Source organism: Ziziphus jujuba, chromosome 7 (assembly GCF_031755915.1).
Source record: "Ziziphus jujuba cultivar Dongzao chromosome 7, ASM3175591v1".
Classification (NCBI taxonomy): Eukaryota; Viridiplantae; Streptophyta; class Magnoliopsida; order Rosales; family Rhamnaceae; genus Ziziphus; species Ziziphus jujuba.
The window spans coordinates 21,122,705-21,148,490 of NC_083385.1; the positions used below are offsets into that span (position 1 = coordinate 21,122,705).

At 31.1% G+C, this 25,786-nt stretch overlaps 1 long non-coding RNA gene and 5 other non-coding genes across 6 annotated transcripts; all 6 read right to left on the reverse strand.

Annotated features, from left to right (window-relative positions):
* Positions 1-3,112: 3,112 nt before the first annotated feature.
* LOC112492666 (small nucleolar RNA snoR99) lies at positions 3,113-3,216 on the reverse strand. Its single transcript, XR_003057113.1, has one exon. It is a non-coding gene; the product is annotated as a small nucleolar RNA snoR99 (small nucleolar RNA).
* A 229-nt stretch (positions 3,217-3,445) lies between these two features.
* LOC107425508 (uncharacterized) lies at positions 3,446-5,418 on the reverse strand. The gene is made up of 2 exons (XR_001582136.4): positions 3,710-5,418; positions 3,446-3,603 (listed from the first exon to the last, which is right to left on the reverse strand). It is a non-coding gene; the product is annotated as an uncharacterized LOC107425508 (long non-coding RNA).
* LOC112492654 (small nucleolar RNA SNORD14) lies at positions 3,728-3,851 on the reverse strand. Its single transcript, XR_003057102.3, has one exon. It is a non-coding gene; the product is annotated as a small nucleolar RNA SNORD14 (small nucleolar RNA).
* Positions 4,039-4,162, reverse strand: LOC112492655 (small nucleolar RNA SNORD14). Its single transcript, XR_003057103.1, has one exon. It is a non-coding gene; the product is annotated as a small nucleolar RNA SNORD14 (small nucleolar RNA).
* LOC112492657 (small nucleolar RNA SNORD14) lies at positions 4,292-4,415 on the reverse strand. The gene has a single exon (XR_003057105.3). It is a non-coding gene; the product is annotated as a small nucleolar RNA SNORD14 (small nucleolar RNA).
* On the reverse strand, positions 4,574-4,697 carry LOC112492656 (small nucleolar RNA SNORD14). The gene has a single exon (XR_003057104.1). It is a non-coding gene; the product is annotated as a small nucleolar RNA SNORD14 (small nucleolar RNA).
* Positions 5,419-25,786: the final 20,368 nt, after the last annotated feature.

Sequence of the window (25,786 nt, forward strand, 5' to 3'; positions counted from 1 at the left end):
AAAATAATAATATAAAACAACAAACTAAGAATAAATAAAAATTAGATATACTCAAACAAAAAATAATAATAATAATAACAACAATAACAACAATAATAATAATAATATGCAATAAAAATTTAAAAAAAAAAACTTGTTCATTTATTAAAATTATTTCAACACTACTAATATCTGATTTATTATTAAAACTTGGGATCTTGCAAAGTTTTAAGACTTGAACTTTGAACATTTACTGTGTTTTGTTAGCATTGATCTGATTGATAAAATCAACATATCCTGCCATATTTAAAAACTTATTTAAAAATTTTATTATTAATAAGTACATCTAGATTTTTATTTTATTTTATTTTATATCGTAAAAGTTTATCCAGAACTAAAAATTTAACTTCTATCTATAATATTATTCAATTATAAAATTCAAATTAAAAAATATTTACCTATCTAATTTTTCTCATATACATACCATTCTCAAACTTATTTATTTAATTTTTTTTATAGAATTTAAATTCAAATTTAAATGCATTTATATAATTTAATTCAAATTCAAATGTAACTATATAATATTTTTTATTTATAGAATTCAAATGTACTATTTGATTTCTAACAAATAATAAATTGTTCTATATTAAATCCTTATAATATAGTTTAATTATATTTATTATTATTATTATTATAACTTTATTATTATTATTATTATTATTTATAAAAATTCAAATTAAAAAAAAATATTTATCTATTTATTTTTTTTTCTGAAATTTAAATTTAAATGTATTCAATTAATTTAAATCAAATTCAAATATATTTTATAATATTTTTTATCTATAAAATTCAAATATATTATTTGATTCTGTACATATAGTTAATTTTTCTATATTAAATCTTTGCAATATTATTATTATTATTATTGATTTTATATATGTCGTTAATACATACATAAAAGGTTAAAATTTTTATAGTTTTTCAATCGATTATATAACATTATAATAATAAAAACATATATTTTTAAATACAACAAATAAAAAATAAAAAATTTCATACTTGATAGAATAATAAATAATAAAAAGAAGGACAAATAACTTTTTTAATTAATGATTTTGGAAAAAAAATTGAAAACATATGAGGATGATGTGGCATAAACTCTTCAATTTATTTACCAAATAAAAATTGATAAGTTGGTTCAATTAATATATTCCTAACCATTATATTTATAACTCATGAATTTAAATCACAGAAAAAAAGAGAAATTTACAAGTTTTAAAGACTTACTATTCAAATTCACTTATCCATTTCAATATATAAGTTTATTTTTTAAATTTTTTTTTATTAAACCTACCTTATATATATATATATGTATATCATACATATACATCTATATAAGAATATATTGAGACTGGTATCTTTAAAATATAAGGTTATCTACTAATCTTTATTTATTTATTTATTTTCACCATTACCAAATCATTTACTAAGAAACATTCAAAATAGAGTTCAAATAAAAAGAGTAAATTCAATAACATTATTTTTATTTTTACATCTCCGTTTGTAGCTGACATACAGAGTAATCCTAAGAATTGAATCTCCTTACTACATTGTCGAATTGTTGACTCATTCAAAAACAACATTCTCCACAATTTTTAATTGCTTCGTTAACAATTACCAATACAAGTAAGTTGTTCTTATTTTTGTAATATACACAAAAATACAAAGCTACAAATTACTTTTTTTCATACATCGTTTTACTTTGATATAAGACAACCATACTCAAATTAATACCATGCAGCGAAGAAGCAAGATAAGCCAATCTCTAATTAATGCCACACGCATGACTTCGATTATTATTTTATTTATTTTGCCAAATTATCCTTTACGGGTTTATATGGCAGTAAGACTTGGGACTTCCAATATTTGCAGCTTTAAATAAAGTCCTCGCGGAAAACAACGGTTATTAAAAAATTATCAATAGAAAACTTCCAAATTGTTCCAATAATTTAACATACAACCAAGTTCAAGATAGTAGCACAAAGACATTGTTAGCAGGCAAGACGAGTATCTTTTCCCATGCTTTCTTCGGTTAAATGGCAAGTAGGTAATCTATTAAACAAGCAGCTAACCTAGGTCCGGAATTTTTAAAATCTTGATTGTATAAATCTTCGGAAAAGAAGATTCTTAACTTGTAAAAAGCACTAATTATTACAATTGAAAATTGTTTCTAATATTCAATCCCTCTGTCTATAGAAACCAAAAATAGATAAATTAATAATAATAATAATAATAATAAAAGTTGTCTTTCTCTTTTTTGGTAAATAGGTCAACAAAATTAACAAAACATAAACCAAAGAACAGCCATTATCATCTACATTAGTAATTTAATTGGTACATGCCCAGAAATTTAATCTGTTGGAAACTTCGGTAAAGTAACAAACACTAGGCATACACTATAAAAAAGGGGAAGAGACCTCAGACAACCAAGAATACAAGCAGGCACCAATTCTCTAGCCTAGCAAAGGGGAAAAAGCAAGCATTTAGCAGCAACACCATTGGAAATTTTTATATACAGCAGCCACAGTCACTCAAAAATCAACTTGAGGTCAAATATACAGCATCACAAATAGTTTTTGAATGAGCAATTAATATTTAACGCATTCCATCTCGTGTAAAACAAATAGGGTGTCAAATATGAATGTTCAGAGAACCAAACAACAAATTTCATCAACATCAACAAGTGAATGAAGAATCACTTTCTACAACAGTAAGCAGTAACTAAAGCAAAGGCCCAGTCCAATTTATGATATCTGATACAATGCAAAACAAGCCTACAATATGCACATATTACACAGTAAATAATACATAGCTACTCTACATCAAATAATAGAAATAAAATATTAATTATACCAACCTATATGACCAACACGTTCAAATGATTTTAATTTCTTAAGTTGAAAACATGATAGCTGCAAAGATTTAGTTGAAATTTAAAATCAATCATATTTACTAATCGAACTTTAAGCTGTCTCAAATAGTTGCATGGTTTAATTATATCAGCACCTGTGAAAGACAGAATTGACAGTTATTTCTGCCCAATCAAAGACAAGAATGACGATTGTAAGGTATAGGATATTCCATCCGGTAATGATCAGCAAGAAACCAAAAAGACAGCTGATAAAGTGAATTGGATGGATATCGTTAATATGAGGGACCTGTTCATCCCTGAAGCACTCAAACACTGCTAAAGGGGCAGACGTAAAAGTCCCCGTAAAAACCCAGCTTCAAATTCTCAATTTAAGCTTCACAAGTGAGATATTCAAAAAATCATTAGATGGAACGAAAGTACACCAAATGAGAAAAGCAAACATTCCATAACATGCTTAGGTACAAGAACATGACACAATAGAGAAGTCTATTGCCATAATGCATAATGAAACACATTCAAAAGGAAAATTCAACATTATCGTACAACTTTAAGATTTTTATTAACATTATGAGATTAGTTGATTATACAGGCATGAAAAACTTTATCTCAAGGCATTCAAAGAAGTATAAAAGAAGCAAAAGCTCTCAAACGCACTAGAAGGCAAAAGCACTCAATTGGCAACTGCAAATGTCCTGCAAAACAAGCCACATTATAAACATTAAGGTTTGCCCAGAGAACCAGAAAAATTTAAACATTCCCTAGACAATAGAAATTTAGGTATGGACACATTATGCATACAGGAAATCAAAAGGAATGCGCCTCAGACATCCAAGGAAGGATAGAAGCAGCACCAGCTCTCTAGCCTGGCAAAGGCGAAAGCTCTTAGGCAGCCACTGCGAATGTTGTGAGAAACAAGCCTTCGAATTTGTCATCATAAGCATCAGTTCATAACAAAATAAACCCAAAAAAAAAAAGAAAGAAAAAAAAGAAAAGAGAAAAGCACTTCACAAATTCTATGAATGTTATGAGAAAACAAGCCTTTGGATTTTTTATCATCATAAGCACTCATGATCAACAAAAATCCAGTCATTAACTAAGAAATTAATGCACACAACAGGAAAAGTTAAAGCCTCAGACATCCAAGGAAGGATAAGAGCAGCACTAGCTCTCAAGCCTGGCGTAGGCGAAAGCTCTTAGGCGGCCACTGCGAATGTTTTGAGAAACAAGCCTTTGGATTTATCATCATAAGCATTGATGTTTAACTAAAAAAAAATCAAACAAACCAAAAAAAATAATAATAAGCAAATTCTAGAAGCAACACCACGAAGATAAAATTCAATCATTATTTAAGAAATTAATGCATACAACAGAAACAATAAAGGCCTCAGACATCCAAGGAAGGATAAATGCAGCATCAGCTCTCTAGCCTGGCGTAGGCGAAAGCTCTTAGGCGGCCACTGCGAATGTTTTGAGAAACAAGCCATTGGATATGTCATCATATGCATTGATATTCAGATAACAAAATCAAAGAAACCAAATACTTTTGGCAATTCTAAATGAAACACCAAAAAAACAAAAAAAATCATTGCATTAAGGAAGGAATGTATGCACAGAGTAAGAGCAACCAAAACATTAAAAAAATAAATAAATAAATAAATAAATAGCCTCAGACATCCAAGGAAGGATAAGAGCAGCAACAGCTCTCTAGCCAGGCGTGGGCGAAAGCTCTTAGGCGGCCACTGCGAATGTTTTGAGAAACAAGCCTTAGAATTTGTCATCATAAGCATCAAGGTTTGACATAAGCACATAATACTAATAATAATAAAATATCCAACGAGTTACCACCTTAAATTTCATTAGGGCATAAGTAAAAGACAGAAGAGGTCACACATCCAAGGAAGAATTTTACAAAATCACAAGTATATGATACAGCAAAGTTTGAAAAGATGCCATTCCAATCCTACATAGCACAAGAACATAACAGTTTATGCCAACCAGTTAAAAACATAAATACCCAATACACATTGCAGAAAACTCTCATCCAATGAAGAATATGAACAGCTCTCAAACCCGGCAACAGGCGGCGGCCACTGCGAATATTTTGAGAACAAGGCCAAAATAATACATACAAAATCGATGAAAACGATAAAGATGGATAATTTCTCAAAATATTAGTAATAATAGAAAAACAACAGTAAAAATAATAATAAAAAAAATAAAAAAATTCTCAGAGAGGGTTAAAAGGAAACTATGCAAGCGAAAGAAAGAGCAATCGCTCTGAATCCATCTTGCGGAATCACAGATCGAGAAGGAAAAACGAATTTCGGCGAACCAAAGCAACGCAGTTACCCGCCATGGCTGTATTGGTTGCAAAAATATACAAGTAAACCCTAAATGTGGAGACCCTTTTATAGGTGCAGGGTTTGATAATTAGGGTTTTGGGTAGTAGGGTTTGACGGCCACGATTTCTTGTACCACAAAGATTTTGTAATAGAACTATCTTAGAGAATTCGGCGCCCTCTTCACTAGAAAATAAATAAATATTAAATTTTCTTTTCTTCTTTTTTCTTTTTCTTTAATCACATTTTTTAATAAAAATAAAATATTACAACTTTTTTTTAATATATTAAATGTAATATATGACCGTTCTTTTCGGATAGGAAATCTAAATTTTTTAGAATTTTAAAGGAGTTTTATTAGTTTGGAATATTTAATATAAATTTTTGAAACGACTCCAAAAAATTAAGGATATTTAATATAAATTTTTAAACAGTAGATTTTTTATTTTAAAATGTTTTTATTAACTTTTTTAAACACTGATTTTTATAAAATTTATTTGTGTAATTTATAAATTCATAAAAAACTTTCGTAAGCGTTTATAGATTTTGATTGATATTGTTAAATTTTATATATAATTATATATAGATGGATTATACTTTTAATAGATTTTTGAAAAATAAAATTATATTTTATGACAGTATTTCTATTTTATATAATCCAAATATTATTTACAAATTGAGTGTTTCTATTTTATTTAATCCAAAAACTATTTACAAATTGATTAATGAATTTTTGTAAACCTACAATTTTTTTTCTCTTGTTGTTGTTTATACATTTTTCATTATAAATATGATTTCTTAATTTGATTTTCTAATTTGAGCTATTAAAAATTGGATTCTAGATATCCTAACTATCTTTAAAGTTAAAATTATACATCATTAAAAGCAAGATTAAAGATGTGGAAAATTATACATTTTAAGCAAATGTGAAAAATCTCTATTTTTTATGTTGGAACCTATATTATTAAAATTACATATTATTTTATCGAAAGTGGAATAACCAAGTGAAATTTAAATAAATTAATAAAAATATAGTTATGTGCTAGAATGTAAATTAATTATTTTCTTTTTTTATATCATATTCTACTTTATATACAAATTAACAATCTAATATATTTTTTTTCCAATTATGAAGAACCAGGCAATGACCAATAGGTGATTTAGTACTGTAGAGTTTTCTTCTTCTTCTTCTTCTTTTTTTTTTTTTTTTTTTTTTTTTGGGTCAGTTGGGAGAAAGATAGAGTTGTAAAAATGGCTTGTGGGATTAAGTCAATTAAAGTTTCTTAAAAGTCTTCAAAAGTTTTGCAATAAATGGGTGGAGAATTTTTTTTTTTTTTTTTTAAAGAATTGTTCAACTTTTTACTTAAAAATTAACAAAAGTCTATGATTTTAAAAGTTAATAAAAACTGACCTAGCAAAATATCACAAGATCCTTTAACATGATTCAAACCAGCACAATCATTTGCAAGTTTCGATCCACGATAATGGATTGGATCGGTATTAGTATCACCTAATAAAATCAATCAAGAAAATGGATGAAATCCATTGGAATCCATTAGATTTATTAAACCCTTTACTATGGGTATTTTTGTAATTTTATATGACATAATAATATTATTCTAAAATGAATTTTATATGAAAATTTAAATAGTGATGTGTTATTCTAGATTTATTATTTTCCAATACTTGATTTTGAATGTTAGTTTGATTTGTAATTTTTAAATATTTTAAATTGATAATATATATTTCTTAGTTATAATGAATATTTAATATAGATTTAATTTATAATATTTTGAAGTGATAATTATTAATACATGTGGAATTTTAGTATGTGGACCCTTTTCTTTTTTTTTTTTTTTGGGGGGGGGGGGGGGATATGATTAGCTTATCAACAAACATGTTCATTTGGTCTCTTTTTTTTTTTTTTTTTTTAAAAGGATTCATTATATCATTCTAGTACCTAATTAAAATTTGGAATATATGCTTAACGGATTGGTTAATGGTTTACACAAAAAATTTAATAAATGGGTTTGAATTTTTATATTTCAACATGAAAGCTTAATAGGTTGTGTTTAAGTTAAAAGAAATTCGACACGAATACGGTTTAACACGACATATTACGAGGTCTAAATAAAACTTATTGATATTTTGAATATCGCTTAGACATTTATGGAGTCTTTAAAAGAATGTATTACATGTATTTAATATATCCAAAGTTTTAAATTTTAGAAAAGTTAGTCTTTCAAAATTCTAATTAAATACACCCATTTTAAAACACTTTAAAAAATCTATAAAAGTCATTGAGTATTCCATTAAAAACTTTTAAAGGTCATAAAATTAAAGGTATTCAAAATGTCAACGATTTTTAAAGACTTTTGTAAATCTTAGACTTCTTATAAACTTTTTGTGAAAAGTATAAACAAACCAAAGCTCATAATTTTTCTCTCATTAACTCAAAGAATTTTGAAGACTTTTATGTTAGTTGAACTGTAGATTAAACTTCAAAAGGTAAAGATACTTATATAAAGAACTTTTTTTGTTTTTGGTATTTGCCCCTTCATATTTGTTATTGTAAATATCAATGGTTAAATTTGAGTTAAGTATGGCTCCATGGGCCCCTAAGTTATTTTGCATAACTTTTAATTTAATTGATGAAATGAGGGTAGATCCAAACTATTTTTCAAGCCCATGAATAGGGAATGGATTAGTTAGGACAAATTCATAGGTTTGGTTTAATCAATTTATTTATAAAAGACTAGTTCACTCGGGAAGTTCTGAGCCGGTAATGATACGAACCTAGGACGACCTGCTCCTAAATCCGTATTATATTAGCCCGGATCTTTAATTAAGTTCAAGTTCTAATGGAATGGACCTCAACCCCTAACCAACCTGTGGTTAGAAACCTTGGTATAATGTAGATGCCACAATAGGGGATGGAAAACCTATTGATAAGTCAAGCTAAAACAACCAATTCTCCAATGGTGTTTTAGGTGTTCTCAAAGAACAAAGAGATAATTAATCTCACATGTATTTTCTTAATCAAATCAAAGTTTTATTCTTACTGATAATTAAACCTTTAAATAGGCTACAAAGCCATGAAATAAAACCCCAGAACATAAAGAAAACCAGCCACCACACATAAAGAAACCTAGTTGGCTGAAACTATACTTCCTTTCCTAATCTAAGTTTGATTAATTAATTTCTTTATATTAAATTAGGAATTAATTAATTTACAATGGAAAAAATAAAATAAAAACCTTCCTAAAGTTATTTTTCCAGAAAATAAATAAATAAAAGCCAAAAAGTAATGGTAGTTTCCTAAAACAAAAGGTAAAAACAAATTAGGAAACTAAAAATGCTAGCTTTTTTGATCAAGTTGACTTTGATCAATTTTTGACCTCTTTGAGCTTCAAATCAGCTTCTAGATGATTTGTAGGATGCCAAATAAGCTGAATATGAAGTCCCACACGTTGCCCATGCTTGGAAAAATAAGAAAAGGCTAATACAGTAAAATACAGTAAAGCCAGCAAGCAATACAGCAAATTCGGCCAAATTGTTTAGGCTGTCCGTACAAGCCCTTTTTGATTGCATTTGAGGCTGCTTTAACTTGATTCCATGACCTCTTAGGCATATGTATTGAACCCATAAAGCATTGGAACCATTTCACGCTTCCTGGACTCCAAAAATGTACCAAAACCGTCACCCGGGTCCGTATCGGCTTCCACCACTTGGATGCTTAGAATAGGATTTGTATCTTCAAGTATGGACAAGCTCTGTTGAGATTGATTACCCCCTGTATAAATACTCCCATTTTGTTCTTAAATCTCTTAATTTGAGCTCTTGTGATTGGCCTAGTCTTCATCCATGTCGAGTCAGCACCACAGCGGGTTATCAGTTGAGCGGCCTTGGGCGGAATCACATCAGGTAATATGAATAAATTGGCTAAAACCTAATAATAGTTTAGTAATAAAGCCCATAACATGTTTTCGTTGCATTTTTTGCATTAGATTTAATCCAAAGATTGCATTGTTCTAGAAGTTTTCATTTCCCTAGAATTTATCATCAATCTTCTTTCACATAGCTCATGCATATCAAACTTGAAATCCCATACTTTTGAATTCAAAATAGCCTTTTGGTTTCTTTGATTCTTTCATTGGGTAAGTACATATTATCCATCATATTTTACATAGATGAAAGGATTTTTCATGGGTTTTGTTATTATTGGCATAAAAAAAAAAATTCTTCACCTTTTAAGCAACTTTTGAATTTATGAAAACATATGGATTTTACTATAGGTTTCATAAATGATAAGTTTATCTCTTTGTTCACCAAATGTATATAGGAGTTTATATTGTGTTCTGTGGTTAAAAAAATTATGTTGGATAAGAGTTTCCATCATTCTTCCTCTTAGCTTCATATATAGAAAGGCTTCATTTGTTGTTTAAGGGAGAGATGGAGAGAGAGAGGGGAAAAGGAAATGGAAAGCATAATTTCTTTTTTTTTCTTTATTTAAACTTTGATTTTTTTCTCTTTGAAAGAGTTATTTATTCTTCTAAACAATGCGTTCAATCCTTCAACGGTTTTACAATTCATCATTTGAATCTAAGTTTTACTTTCTTTGCATGTTCAAAGTCTTTTTAAATGAGTCTTATTTAAGCATTCCAATAGTTTTCATGCTTAAAATAGTTTATTATATATATATATATATATATATTTTTTTTTTTTTTGTGGAAGTTCTTTTTGCTAGATAAAGTTACATGAACATTATTATTTTGAGTTTTACTCTGACTATTAATTTATCTATGAAACTTGCTCCCATATACCTCCTACCATTTTTGGGTTCTCTTTTATTACTTTTGCTTGATTATTATTATTCCTTCGTCATAGTATTATTGTATTTGTGATTCGATACTTTTACAATTCTACATGGGTCATGGTGTTCTAACTCAACTCTCCAACAAGAAGAACTAGGGGAATCCAAACTTAGGCTAAATGAGAGATCCAAGCCCTTACAAGATTAAAAACCACAATTAATCTCATTAAAAAATTGTCTCCTACCATTTTGGCGACTTCATTTGAGGAATTGAGAAGCAGATCCAATAATTACTTCAAAATTCAGGGAGATATTTTATACTTTATATCACTCAATATTCTTCAGTTATTTTTGTTTAAAATACTTGAGGAATACTTTTATTTTTTTTAATTATTATTTTTTTTTTATATTTTACTTTCCAAAATTTCATTTCTTTAATCAAGTCACTTGGAGCTGTATTCATTTTGTCTTTAACACATGGTGGCAATATTTTCTTTTTGCCATGTTTGATGAGTTTAAGCTATACATAAGTACAACTACCATGTTATTATACATGCATATGCTCCTATGTTTTTTTTACCTTATTTGCTGCACATATGTTATTAACTTTACATACCATTCTACTATACTTATTGTTGGATTGTGTTGTTTATTGGGCATTTCACAAACAAAAGCATTTTTTTGAAAATAAATTACTATGTCACCTTCTAGGTTAAACTATATGGTTTTTTAAGTAAAGTTTCTATATGTCTCATGTACATATTATAACTTTTCAGACATTCTCCACATATTATAATTTTTTCACATGTTTTATTTGTTAGGTTCTTACGATATATTTTAATGTCTATAAGTTGCACGTTAATATATTTACTATAATATATATGTCATATGCTTTACAGACTATGATATATATTTATATATATGTCATATACTTTACAAACTAATATATCTTATTTGTTGTTGGATCCTTTTGATCATTGGATTTTTTTACACATGATTGCACTTTAATATATATATATATATATATATATATATATATGTATGTATATGTATCACATGATTGCGCTTTAATACATACATATGTATATATATATATATATGTACCCAATTAAAACAAAAATATGTGAAAAACCAAGAGCTCAAGCGACTAGTGGCCATCTAAGGAAGCTAGCCTAAGCTCCATGAAAACATACTTAAGCTAAGTTAAAAGGAGTTCATGCAAAGAGGAAAAGGGAAATCCCATGTAGGACCCCACCTCTCTTACTTTTATTCATAGGGTTTGTAACCCTATGACACATGTCATAAATCCATGAGGTAAGGTAAAATCCTTTAAATCTGCACCCTCCAATATATATATATATATATATATATAATATTTTATTTTCTCTCACCAAGGTAAGGTCGCATCATTTCACCAATGTCTAACTTTTTTCTAACTTTCTCTTCCTTTATCTTGGGTTCATCTCCTCTCAACCAAAACACAACAATCATTTTCTACTTTCCATGGAAATCTACCATTGCTAGACCATTGAATGAGAGAAAGAAAGAGCTTACCATGATGCAACTTGACTTGGGCATCATAGAGTGCAAGCTGGCAACCTCGCCGACATTCCCCTGACCTAGTTTTCTATTTACAGCAGCATACTTGGAGCTTAGGAGAACATGGTAATACAAACCTAGGTCGATTTACTCCTAAACCCGTATTATATTAGCCTGGATCATAATTAAGTTAAAGTTCTAATGGTCATCTTAACCCCTAATAAACTTGTGATTAGAAATCTTGGTATATGATGAAGACTCCACAATAGGTGATAGATGTCCTGTTGATAAGTCAAACTAAAACACTTGATTTCTATTAAGTGTTTTAGGTATTCAAAGAGAATTCTTTCTCACAAATATTTTTTCTGTATGAATAAAGTATTGTATGTTATTAAAAAATAAACCTTTAAATAGGCGAAAGTTTACAAAACAAAACCCTAAAACACTAGGTTAAAACCGACCATAGAGATTAGGAAATAATGGTATTGGCCAAATTTCAATCCTTTCCTAATCTTATTTTGAATTAATTAATTGTTTTATTTTGAATTAGGAATTAATTAATTTACAATTGAAATAATAAAATATAAACTTTCCTAAGTTAATTTGTCTAGCAAATAAACAAATAAAAATCAAAATAAAAGATAATTTCCTAAAACAAAAAATCAAACTCAAATTAGGAAACCAATTGACTAGTTGACAACTAAGCTGTCTTTATCCAATCTCCAGTTAGTTTAGGCTCTAAATCAGCTTCCATATGCCATGTAGGATGCAAAATAGGATTAATAATGATTCTCATATGATACGAACCTAGGACGACCTACTCTTCAACTCGTATTATATTAGCCCGGATCTAATTATATTCAAGTTCTAATAGTCACTTGATCCCTAATCAACCTGTGATTAGAAAACTTGGTATATAATGAAGACGCCATAATAGGTGATGGAATGCCCATTGATAAGTTAAACTAAAACACTCATTCACTAATGGTATTTTAGATGGTCAAAAGAACAAAGAGAATTCAATCTCACAAATAATTTTCTGTATAAAATTCAAGCTTAATTCTTATTGAAAAATAAGTACAAAGTCACGAAATAAACTCTAAAAACAAAGAAAAAATCGGCCATACAAAGTGGTTTCCTATGGTGGGCAAAATTCTCACTCTTTTCCTAATCTAATTTGGATTAATTAATTTCTTTATTTTGAACTAGGAATTAATTAATTTAAAATGAAAATAATAACATAATAACTTTTCTAAACTTATTTCTCCAGCAAATAAATAAACAAAAACAAAAAAATAATGGTAATTGCCTAAAACAAAAAGTAAAATCAAATTAGGAAACTAAAATACTAGCTTTTTGACTAAGTTGACTTTGACCAATTTGAGCTCCAAATCAGCTTCAATATGCTTTATAGGATGCCAAATAAGCTGACCATGAAGTCCCATGCATTGCTCTTGCTTGGAAGAAAGAGAAAAAGCCAACTCAGTATAATACAATAAAGCCAGCACAAAATACAGCAAAACCCGGCAAATCTTGGATCCATGCACACACCACCTGTTTGTTTGCCCTTTTAAAGCTGCCTTAACTTGATTTCATTACTTCTTAGACATATGAATTGAATCCATGAAGCATTGGACCCATTTCATGCTGCTCGGACTCCTTAAAAGTACCAAAATCGCTACCCAGACCCGTATCGGTTTCCACCACTTGTATGGTTAAAACAAGTCTTGGTTCTTCGGGAATTGATACACCCTTTTAAGAATGAATTATGCCCTGGATAAAGGCAACAAGGTGATCCCTAAACCTCTTAGCTTGAGCTCTACTGATTGGCTCGGTATTCATTCGAATTAGGTCAGCATCCCAGCTAATTGTCGGTTGTGCAGGCTCGGGCGGAATCACATCATCATACGTTACCCTTTATTGGAACAAAGAGAAAGTGCTGAATCAACAAAATAGAACAAAGCTAGCGCCAAAAGTGAGCAATTTCAGCCAAAAAAAAATCTATGTGCAAATGTGGTCTTTGATTGCTTTTTCTTCTGCCTAGATATGATTTTATGGCCTCTTAGTGATATCAATTGAGTTCATGAATTGTTGGATCCATTTCTTAGGTACAACCAAACCCAATCTCCTGGATCAAAAACTATCACAAAAAATCCTAGAAATAAAAGCTCATCTTAGCCAAAATCACACTTTTTGAAGTTAGCATACAATCTTTCTTTCCTAAGTACTTCTAAAACTAATCTAAGATGTTCTACATGCTCATCTAAGCTTCTACTATATACAAGAATATCATCAAAGTAAATAATCATAAATTTTTCATTAAATGGATGCATGACATGATTCATTAACATCATAAAATTACTAGATGCATTAATTAAACCAAAATGCATTACTAACCATTCATGCAATCCATATTTAGTTTTAAATGCAGTTTTCCATTCATTCCCCTCTTTCATCCTAATTTGATGATACCCATTCCTAAGATAAATTTTAGAGAACATGCAAGCACCATGTAAGTCATCAAGCATATCATCTAACCTAGGAATTGGATGCCTATATTTAATAGTTATATTATTAATAGCTCTACAATCAACACACATACGCCATGATCCATCTTTCTTAGGTACTAATAAAATAGGAACAGCACATGGACTCATGTTCTCATGAATGTAACCTTTGTCTAGTAACTCACTTGCCTGCTTTTGTAGTTCCTTTGTTTTCTTGATCCTATATGCAAGCCTATTAGGAATTGCAGCTCCCAGCACAAAATCAATTTGATGTTCAATCCCTCGAATAGGTGGTAAACCATTAGGAATTTCCTTTGGAAAGACATCATTAAATTCCTGCAAAAGAAAAGAAATAGAACTTGGCAATTCAAGCTCTTCAAGGTTAGCTTGATCATTTAGATAAGCATCTTTATAAATCAGGACCAGCAATGGTTTATTATTCAAAATTGTCTTTTTAATCTCACCTAAACTAAGATAAAAAAATTTCTTTTTCTTTTCTTTCCTCTCTTTTTCCTTCCCACTCTCGGCCACCACTATTTTTCTCTCACTCTTGGCTTTCTCATTGTTTTCCACCCTCTCGGCTGTTTCATTATTTTTCCCCTCACCATTGAGTTTAGAAGACTTACTTGGATGTAGATGTTTGGCCTTACCCTCTTGGATAGGTGATGAAGCCGTGGGTGCCACACTAGCCCTTTCTTTAAGCGTTTCGGCCTCCCTCTTTTGTTGCATTTGAAGTTGGTCTCTAAACACCTCCTTTGGAGTTAATGGCTCCTGCTTAATGTTCTTTCCCTTAAACTTAAATACAATAGAATTCTCTCTACCATAATGTATTGTCTCTTTATCAAATTGCCATTGCCTACCCAATAAAATATGGCCAGCATGCATGGGAACAACATCACATAAAACAACATCCACATATTTATCAATGCTGAATTTTACCTTGACTTGTTTGTTCACTTTGATCTCACCACTATCATTAAGCCATCGTAATCTATATGGTTCGGGATGTTTAATAGTTGTTAACCCTAATTTCTCAACTACCACATTACTAATTACATTAGCACAACTTCCACTATCAATTATCATACTACAAATTTTACTTTGGATTTCAGATCGGGTATGGAAGATGTTCTCTATTTGGACTTGATCTTGATCTTTATATACGGTTTAAACCCTCCTTGCAACAAGGCTCAATTCAGCTTTTGAGGCTTTAAGCATCTTGGCTTCTTCATGTTCATCAACATCAATTTCTTCCTCATCAAATTCGGCTTCTCCTTCACTCTCTTCACTTTTGGATTCTAACTCCCCATTACGTTTCAGCACCATAATTCTTCTATTTGGACGTTGGTTGGCAATGTATCCTTGTCCTTAGCATTTAAAGCAAACAATATCTCTAGTTCTAGAAGATTTAGGATCGGATTTACCTTTAAACCTTGGTGCTTGTGCAGATTCAGCCTTCACCTCCCTTCTTGGCCGATTGTGCTATCATCTCCTTGCTTTGGTTTTGTCCTTACTTCATAGGTGTGATTGCTTCTCCAAACACTTGAATTAGTCCTCCCACTATTAGAAACACCTCCAAACCGTGAGCTTTCACCCCTCCTCTTGGATTAGTTTTCAATCTTAATGGCCACATCTTGCATCTCTTCCAATTATATACATTGCCCTTGATTGGAACAAACTGTTGGATCCATTCCTTGCTACCTTGGTTCCAAAAATGTACCAAAAGAGCTTGTCGGGTCCATTTTCGCCTTCATAACTTGAATACACAAGATGAGCTTTGGATCTTCGGATAATATCATGCTCTCTTAAGATTGAACCATTCCTTGGATGAAGCTAACCAGGTTTTCCTTAAATCTCTTGGCTTGTGCCCTTGTGATTGGTCCCGTCTTCATTTGTATAGAATCAGCACCCAACCAGGTAGTCAATTGTACGGGTACGGGCGGATTCTCATCACATGGAAAGTACCCAAACATGTCATGAAAGTGATGCAGAATTTTTTATTACAACAGTTGTGCTATCTTTGGTATAATCAAGTTTATAGTTGTTTAAATTCCTTAAACACATTTCTAGTTGTTGCTTGTGCATATAATCTTTATGACATATATTCCTATTCCAAAGTTGGAAACAATATTTCTTGGGTCATATGCTTTTCATGGTTTTTTCTTCCTCATTTATTGTGAGTCAAGATTAAGTTAGTTGGTTGTTTTTTGGTGTTTGATAAAATGTTTTAGGGGTGAAAAGATCTATTTGAGGGACCAATAAGTCCAACATTGGAGTACTATGAGGGGTAAGGTGATCTCTCGGAGTGTTTAGGAGCCTGGAGAAAGTTTAAGGGACTAATAATGTAGCTATGTACAAGGATTTCAATCTAATTTTGGGTAGTAAAGCAAGGACCTAGTTTACTAGATTGAGACCTATGTGCAAAGGTTTACTGAAGAAATGATACAAGTAGATTAATGCACCGATGATAGAGCCATACACGCAATGTACGATAGAGTACACGATAAAAAGTTTATATGGACCATAGCCAAAAATCCTTTAAGAACTTTTCCAAAGATGCTGGTAGAAGCTTAGAAACATATATTCGCTGAAGAAGTTAATAAATCAAGGAAGAATTTGCATAGAGGTGAAAATAACGTGAGGAACGTAAGCAAGAAAAATCAAATGATGAATTAAAAGATGAATCAAGGACCTCGTTTTCAATGGAGAAGGTTTAAGAGGTTCATACTCATGTGTAAAATCAACTCGCAAGTGCAGGAATCGTTTTCAAATAATAAAGTAGAAAAATAGTATTGTAATAAAAGCAAGAAAAATCAAATGATGAATTAAGAGATGAAACAAGGACATCGTTTTCAAAGGAGAAGGTTTAAGAGGTTCATACTCATGTGTAAAATCAACTTGCAAGTGCACGAATCGTTTTCAAATAATAAAGTAAAAAAATAATATTGTCATACCCAAGGAAATAAGAATTAAATATTGAATATAATTAGATTTTGGTAATATTTAAACTAGCAATTTAAATGACAATTGAAAATTAATTATACCAAAATCAAACAAAAATAAATAAAAATTAAATCAATTTCAAGTAAGAGAGTGAATTTAATAATTATGAATAATAGGTCATTTGATTTTACCACTAAATATTTCAAATTAATTATTTAAATATGTGAATTTAATGAACTAGTAATTTTGTTAACTATACTTAATCACAAAATTAATCCAAAGTAGTTTACACTCACAATTGATAATATATACATAACTTAATTTATTCCTTCCCTCCTATAAATTAAATCATGCAAATTCATTAAATATTGATTAAGCAAATAATATGGCATGAGACATAGTTATTTTTTAATCAATTATGCATTCATATAAATCATTTTAGATCCATAATAATATCATTTTCCAAGCTCAAATATTATTTAAATCATTCATTTCTTCCAGCCTACGAAAATATTAAGCATACTCATGATTTATTAACAAAACATATTACTAATTAAATAAAACTCAATATATATTAAAGTAATTAAACCTTCATATTAAAGGCTACATCATAGCCCTAACTACGAAAATTAGTTCATGGAAAAAATAAATTCAACATCCATAGTTATTAAAAATAAGGTTCACACAAAGATATAAGAGAAGAAAATAAAAAATAGTGAAGGAATCCTCCAAAAGCATTCCAAGCTGTGGCCTTCTTCTCCAAATCCATGTTTATGCTTTCTTCAAGCTTTTCAATTGATCTTCCAAAACTATAAAACCCTAAAATCTTAAAACCCTTAAACCTTAGAACCTTTAAGAAAACTTTAAAAACTCTCAAAATTTGATTTCTTTCTACTCAAGCCTCCTAAAAGCTCCTAAATAACTCTCTAAACTTGTATAGTTTTCTTCAATGAGGTGGAGGGTATATATATAGGATCTTGGAGACTTGTTTTCTTTATTTTTTTTTCAATGTGAGACTCTTACAAGACACCTTTTTTTAAGCCATTAAGAGGGTTTGACGAATTTCCTGTATAAAAAAGAAATTTTATATTACTTGTTTCCCACAACTTTTCTTTTCTCTAATTCCTTCTAGAAAATTTGTTAATTAGTCTAATTTACCCTTAATAAAGCATGTGACATGACATGTGCCTCATTAATGTTAAATTAACCAATTATTGTCACTTTTCCTAATCTTGACCCTTGGATTGCCTTGATTCCCTCTCTTAATCAATGATGGAGGTTTAACTAGAATATTCCTCTTATAAATTCCAAACTTCAATTGATGATATCTTTTTGCTTACACCTTGGAATCTAAAAATAATGTTATATTTGAAATCGTCAGATCATGAGAATTCATATGAAATTCACTTCCACTGTAAAATTTCCAACAAAATTTTTATGGAATCTTCAAGTAATCTTTAAGAATCTTCTTAAAGCTTAGTCTATGTGAGCTCTATTTTTGGTTCCCACCATAATTCGACCCAAAGAATCCATTTTTATGGTTGTTTTCTTGAAATTCTTCTTCCTTCACATAGATTAAGAAAAATACATAGTTAAGTATCTTTCCGTAACAAATTAACATAAGCTAACAAATATTAAGCTATAAATATAGCATAAAATCATCAATATTTTAGCCCTACCACACACCCCTCAATACCACTTAAGTTAAGGTGTTGGTGCATATTGAGCGAAGCAATATGTTGAAAAAACAGAACCATGAAAACTCCACTCAAGTTTAGAAACAAGAGGAAGTATTGTAGGTACCATAAGGATTTTGAGCATACTATAGATTAGTGTTATGGACTTAAAGAGGAGATTTAGGCCCTCATTAGGCAAGGCCACTTGCGAGAGTTCATGGCACGCAAGACACACCTTAAGCATTAGATCCATCTTTAGTGCAACCTCACTAAGAGTAAGCTGAATGAGATCAACCCTCATATTGACAAGTTAGGAAAATCAGAACTATTGTAAAGGATCCACGAGTCAGAGGTAAATCTATTTGATCCAGAAAAGAGTGCAAGTAGTCTTTATAACTACTATGAGGTCAATTGTACTCGTAGACCAACCAAGATGATGCACTGAAAAATGTTTTCCATAACTCACAAATGAGGAAGTCAGGAGAATTCACTACCCTCATGATGATGTGATTGTAATAATGGCTTAGACTATAACCATAATTGCATGCTAGTTAATAACAGATGCATAGTAGATATCAAGTATGGAAATGCATAAAACTGAAAGGTGCATGTCGACAACCTTTTTGGCATTTCTATAACCTGATTTCTGTTTTGAAATAGTATAACTGGAGCTTAAGAGGACATGGGAGTACTCAAATATGCCATGGAAGGAATGCAAAATTTCAAGTTACAACAGTGGCACTGTCTATGGGAATCAAATCTACTACTACACAATTAAAAGTTATGTGCTCTATAGGTTGAGTTAAGAAGGCCCAAAAAGAGATAAAGAAAGTTTTTCTTTTTTTCTTTTTTTCAAAAAAGAGAAAAAGAAGAAGAAGAAGATCAAGTCTTCCATGATTATGTCAGAATGGAAAAGTTAAGTTTTAATAAAGTGAAAAAAAGAAAAGAAAAGAAATAAAAAATAAGAAAGAGAAGAAGAAGGTTAAGTCTTCTTTGGGAATATTAGGATGGAAAAACCAAGTTTTAGTAAAGTAAAAAAAAATAATAATAATAATAAATAGAGGAATGGTTGTGAAGCACTCACCAAATCAAAAAAGAGTAACCAATGGAGAGAAAGAAGAGCTTTAAAAGAAGACGCTAAAAAACCCAAGATCTCAAACATCTTATTATGTGCTTTTGGTATGGTTTCCAAAGACATCTCAACCATCTATTGAGATTAATGGCTGGGATTGATTTCAGTCTTTTGGAAAGTGATCTTAGATACTTGCATCATCTTATTTTGAAATTTGAAAAACCTTGCATAGAAATTCACATTTACAAATGATAATCACCAATCTAGCTTATTCTATTTCAGCTATTTAAAGGCCAGAAAGATTAGAGAATATTTATTCAATTAACTTTAAGGATTTTTTTATGCATATACTTAAAGTCAATTGAGGGACAACTAGTGTGGATATATTTTTATATCTAAGAAAAGTCATTTATTTTGTATATACATGGTGAGAAAACCTAATATTTAAACATATTGTAGTCTAAAAAAAGCAGTCGAGCCCAAGTCTACCTTATGTAAACCACTTCAAATGAGCTAAAGAAAAGCAAAAATGTATAAGTTCCACATGTCTTTCCTTTTTATCTAGGGTTTTTTCTCCTTGCCTTATGTAAAAAATCCATGAAGCAAGGTTAATAACATTAAAATCTAGACCTTTTATTTTACTTATAAATATATATTTTTTCTCCTTTCAAGGTAATAACACATCACTTTACTATTCTCCAACTTTTTCTTTCTTTAAGGTCACATCACTTCACTATCCTACGAAATTTTCTTTCTCTCTCTTCCTTTCTCTTGGGTTCATCCTTTTCAACCAAAAATATAGTAGTCGTTTTCTATTCTTTATAAAAATCCACTATTGATGGACCATTAAGTGAGGAAAAGAGAGAGCTTACCATGATGTTATAAAAAGAGAGAGCTTCCTATTGACTGGGCATTAGAGTGTGTATGTTGGCAACCTTGCTGGCATCTCCCTAACTTGGTTTTCTATTTACAGCAGCATACCAAGAGCTTAAGAAGATATAGAAGTAGTCAAACCTGCCATGGAGGGATTACAAAATTTTAGATTACAACAGTGGTGCCATTTATGGGAATTATACCCATGATCGCATGGCTAAAAATCCTCCTTTTAACGCCAAACTATTGCGGATGTATTTTTATCTCTAGAGAAAACCCATTTATTTTGTATATGCATGATAATGAAACTAAATATTTGAACAAATTGGAGCCTCAATGCCTCAATAAAGCATTCAAGTCCAAGTCTACCTAATGTGAACCACCTCATATGAGTTAAATGAAAACAAGAATGTTTGGGTCCAACATGTCTTTTCTTTTTACCTAGGGTTTTTTCTCTTTGCCATGCATAAAAACTGTGAAGTAAGGTTAATAGCTCTAGAATCTACATCCTTCATTTCAGTTATAAATATATACTTTTCTCTTTTCAAAGTACGGTTACATCACTTCACTATTCTCCAACTCTTTCTTTCTCTTTCTTCCTCTCTGTTAGGTTCGTCACCTTTCTACTAAAAACACAGTAGTCCTTTTCTATTCTTCATAAAAATCCACCATTGATGGACCATTGAGGGAAAGAGAGAGCTTATCATGATGTAACCTGAGTTGGGCATCGTAGGGTGCACGCTGACAACTTCGTCAGTATCGTTTTGACGTGGTTTTCTATTTTGCCATATCATATATAGAGCTTAAAAGGACAATGGAGGTCTCAAACATGCCATAGAAGGAATGTAAAATTTTAGATTATAACAATGATGTCGTGTTTGATCAAATCAAGTTTCTAGTCATCTAAAACATTGTATTTCATTTTCTTAAACATATTTCTAGTTGTTACTTGTGTCAATGACTTTTATGGCATATATTCCTACTCTAAACTTAGAAAACGTGTACCTCAGGTCATGTGTATTTCATAGTTTTCTCCTCATTTCTATGTGAATCAAGATTAAGTTTATTGTTTTGTTTTTGTGTGTTTGAGAGAGTTTTGAAATAAAAAGATTTATTTTTTGTAGCTTTAATTGGTTTCTAGATTTAGGTCATCAATTGCAAACTCGATCTTTGCTCATCTAAACATTTTATTGATTCTTAATCATATCATATATTTTACCCTCATTTTTAACCCCTGCATGCTATTCCTACCTTAGGTTACTTCAAAAAGTTACTTGTATACAACCTAAAGACAACTCAAACCAATAGCCTCTTCAGCAGGTCATACCACCTCCAACTAGATATCGTAGTGAGCGATGAGTAAAACCTCGTTCCAAGTTATCTAAGTTATTAGACTTGGAGAATCAATTTCATTATTCATTGGGACTATGATCGAGCTTATATAGTGCTAAGTGGCATGACTTAAGGTTGTTACCCTATCCTAAAGTCCAACACTTGTAGATTCTCCACAAGTTTAGATTACATTAGAAGTCCATGGAAAGGGGGAGTACGAGACAATCAACAGACTAGGAAGATAGCTTAATTTAAACGATTATGGGTTCATGAGAAGGAGGTTAGGCAGTATGATAGATGTTGGTCCACTTCATGAAGGGAGCAGTCGATCAAGATGCATGAATAAGCTTGAGGTGGAAATCTCAGATCTCCAACTCCACCTTCAACAGGGGAATAGAAACATAATACACATTTGATGTCAATGAGCGAGGCTTTCTCCTCACCACATGATAGGAAAAATAGGGTGACCTCAAATTGTCTTTAAATGTAAGGAGGCAAGATCATGAGCAGGATCAGTGAACGCGAGTTCAATATGAGCATGCAAAGCAAACTCGCAAACTAGATAGGATACAAGTTGAGTTTGGTCGTGATTCCATAAGATTACCAATGAAGGAAGGTAGGATGTATATTCAATACGAAGAAAGGAGCTGAGGAGGGCAGGAGACTTCCTAACAACCTAAAGCCTCAAGTAGCCCAAAATGCAATTCTTAGCTAGGAGAACAAGATATCCTAGTAATGCCACACTCAGGACCCAAAGAATTATGGGAGTAACCCACTTTTCCATATTGTCCTCCAGCGAATAAGATAGACTTCCTCACCTTTACGAGTGAAGTTCATTGGGCAATCTTTCCTCAAAATTTCAAAATCCCGACATTAGAACGCTATGAAGGAAAAGGAGATCTCCTAGAGTATTTCGGAGTATACTGAGCTTGGATAGAGTTTGAGGAAGTCAATGATGAAACTATGTGCAAGGCTTTCCCCCTAATTTTGGGTGCTAAAGTAAGGACTTAGTTTGCTGGATTGAAACTTAGTTTGATTAGTTTGTTCAGCTAGCTAGAGGACTTTTTTATGTCCCAATTCATGGGAGCTTACTTAGCCAAAAAACAATCTTCACACTTGTCATCCATCATTCAAAAGGAGAACAAATCTTTGATAGCCTATGTTCAAAGGTTCATTGAAGAAATGATACAAGTAGATGGATACATTAATGACAGGGCCATGAAAGCAATGTAAAATGGGGTACGAGATAAAGGCTTTATATCGACAATAGCCAAAAATCCTCCAAGAACTTTTTTAGAGATGTTAGTAAAAGCTTAGAAACATATATTAATGGAAAAGGTTATCAAATTAAGGAGGATTTCGAACAAAAGGAGAGAATAATACATAGAATAAAATTAAGAAAAATAAAAGGAATGGACCCAAAAATAATAGGAGTTTTGGAGAGATGAGTCAAGGGCCCTATTTTCAAAGGAAAGGTTTGAGAGGTTTACACCCCTCAATATCACCCAAACTAAAGTGCTAATGTAGATTAAGGGAAGTAATAAGTTGAAAAAACAATAACCAACAAAAACTCCACTTAAGTTCCAAAATAGGAAGGAATATTGTAGTTTCTATAAGGATTTTAAGCATATTACAGATGAGTATTATGAACTTAAAAAGGAGATTGAGGCTTTCATTAGGACCTTCTTAAGTTTAGGGCCAAGTAAGATGCACCTCAAGCACCAACTCTAGTTCTAGTGCAACCTCACTAAAAACAAGTTGGACAAAGTCAACCTTTAAATTAGCAAGTTAGGGAGATTAAATCCATTATAGGGGTCTAAGAAATGGGGATGAATCTAATTGATCCACAAAGGAGTACATAAGGAGTGCAAAAAGTCTCCATAACTACTATGAGGCAAATTTCACTCATAGATTACTCATAGACCAATCAACATATGATTCACAACCCTCATGATGATGCGATTGTAATAATGGCACAAGTTTTTAACAATAATGTGTATCACATGCTAATCGATAACGAAAGCTCATTGGACATTTTGTCTGCAAATGCGTATGACTAGATGGGATTTGGAAGAGAAAAGCTTAAACCTATTTAGAGTGCTTTTTTCTTTTAAGGTTGCATTGAGCTTCCTCTTAAAATCAATTGACTGTGATGGATAAATTTTTGGTGATAAAGTCACCATTCACCTATAATACAATTCTAGAGAGATCATCTATAAATGCACTTAAGGCGATCACTTCAACATATCACTTAATGATTAAATTCCCAACAGAGAGAGTTGGAATTGGTATAGTGCAAGATGATTTGTTTGAGTTAAGGCAATGTTATACTATACCTCTTTGAAACAAGAATATTCACTTGTAGACCTTGTACATCTCCTCGACCTCTAAGTGAAAATACTATGAGCCGTGTCACAAGAGACTTAAATATCTAATTCCATAATTGACACCCAAACCACCTTGAAAGCGAAAGTCTCACAAGCAGAGAACTAGGAAACGAAAGGTGATGTCTGAGTAGAGATGCTTTAAGCCATCTTATAAGACATCAACCTTACAAGAGTTTCTAGAACTGGAGCACTCAAAAGAAGATGGAGCCCTTAGAATTATTAAGTAACAACTTCGAAAGGAAATTAAAGAAGCCAATGATTATGGAGATTTGGACAGCGAATCAGGATGACATTAGGGGTGCTAATGAAGTCAACAAGCAAGAAGCCTTGTAAAGAGAACTCGTGGAAGAACTCACCAATGTTCAGCTAAACCTAAATGATCTCGCTAGGACCATGATGATGGAAACAATGCTACCTTTTAAGCTTAAGGATGCATTGGTGGAGTTTTTAAAGGTGAATTCTAATTTGTTCACTTCGTCTCATGATGACATGCCTAGTATCAATTTAAAGGTGATGATGCATAGACTGAGTGTGAATGTAAGCTTTAGGACAATTAAGCAACAAAGCAGATCTTTAAACCCTAAAAGATATGAAGCAATTAAAGTAGAAGTGGATAAGCTCTTGAAAATAGGACTCATGAAGGAGGTTTTTTATAGGAGCTGGTTAGCGAATGTTGTATTGGTAAAAGAAACAATGGGCAATGGAGAGTATGTATTGATTTTACCAATTCTAACAAAATTTACCCCAAAGATAGCTTCCCATTAATGAAGATTGACTTGTTTGTGGACACAATTGCAGGAAATGAGATGTATAGCTTTTATGATGCATTCTCTAGATATAACCAAATCAAAATGCACACTGATGACTAGGATAAAACCATTTTTATTACAAATTGAGGATTGTACTATTATATTGTTATATAGTAATGTTGTTTGGACTAAAAAATGCTAGTGCCATATACTAGTGAATGAAATGTTTGCTCAGAAAATTGGAAAGACGATGGAAGTGTATATGGATGACATGTTGGTGAAAAGTGTGAAGGTAGCTGAACACCTAGTCTACCTAGATGAAATGTTCAACATTTTAAGAAAACACAAGTTGATGCTTAACCTAGAAAAGTGTGCCTTTGGAGTCTTTTCTGGAATATTCCTTGGAGATGTCCCAACAGTCAACAAGTGAATATTCTTGTTATCGACGTAACAAACTTGACCTTGAGTTGAGAAATTTTAGATGTCCTCCTCCATTCCATAACCATTAGTTAAGTAGAGGGAAGCATGATGATGGAGGAGCAAGTTTTTGATGGTGATGAAGGAAAAGCTGTTAATCAAAGAATACGATGACTTGCACATGGACCTAGATCACATTAGGAGCTATCACTTGCAACATCAGCAATA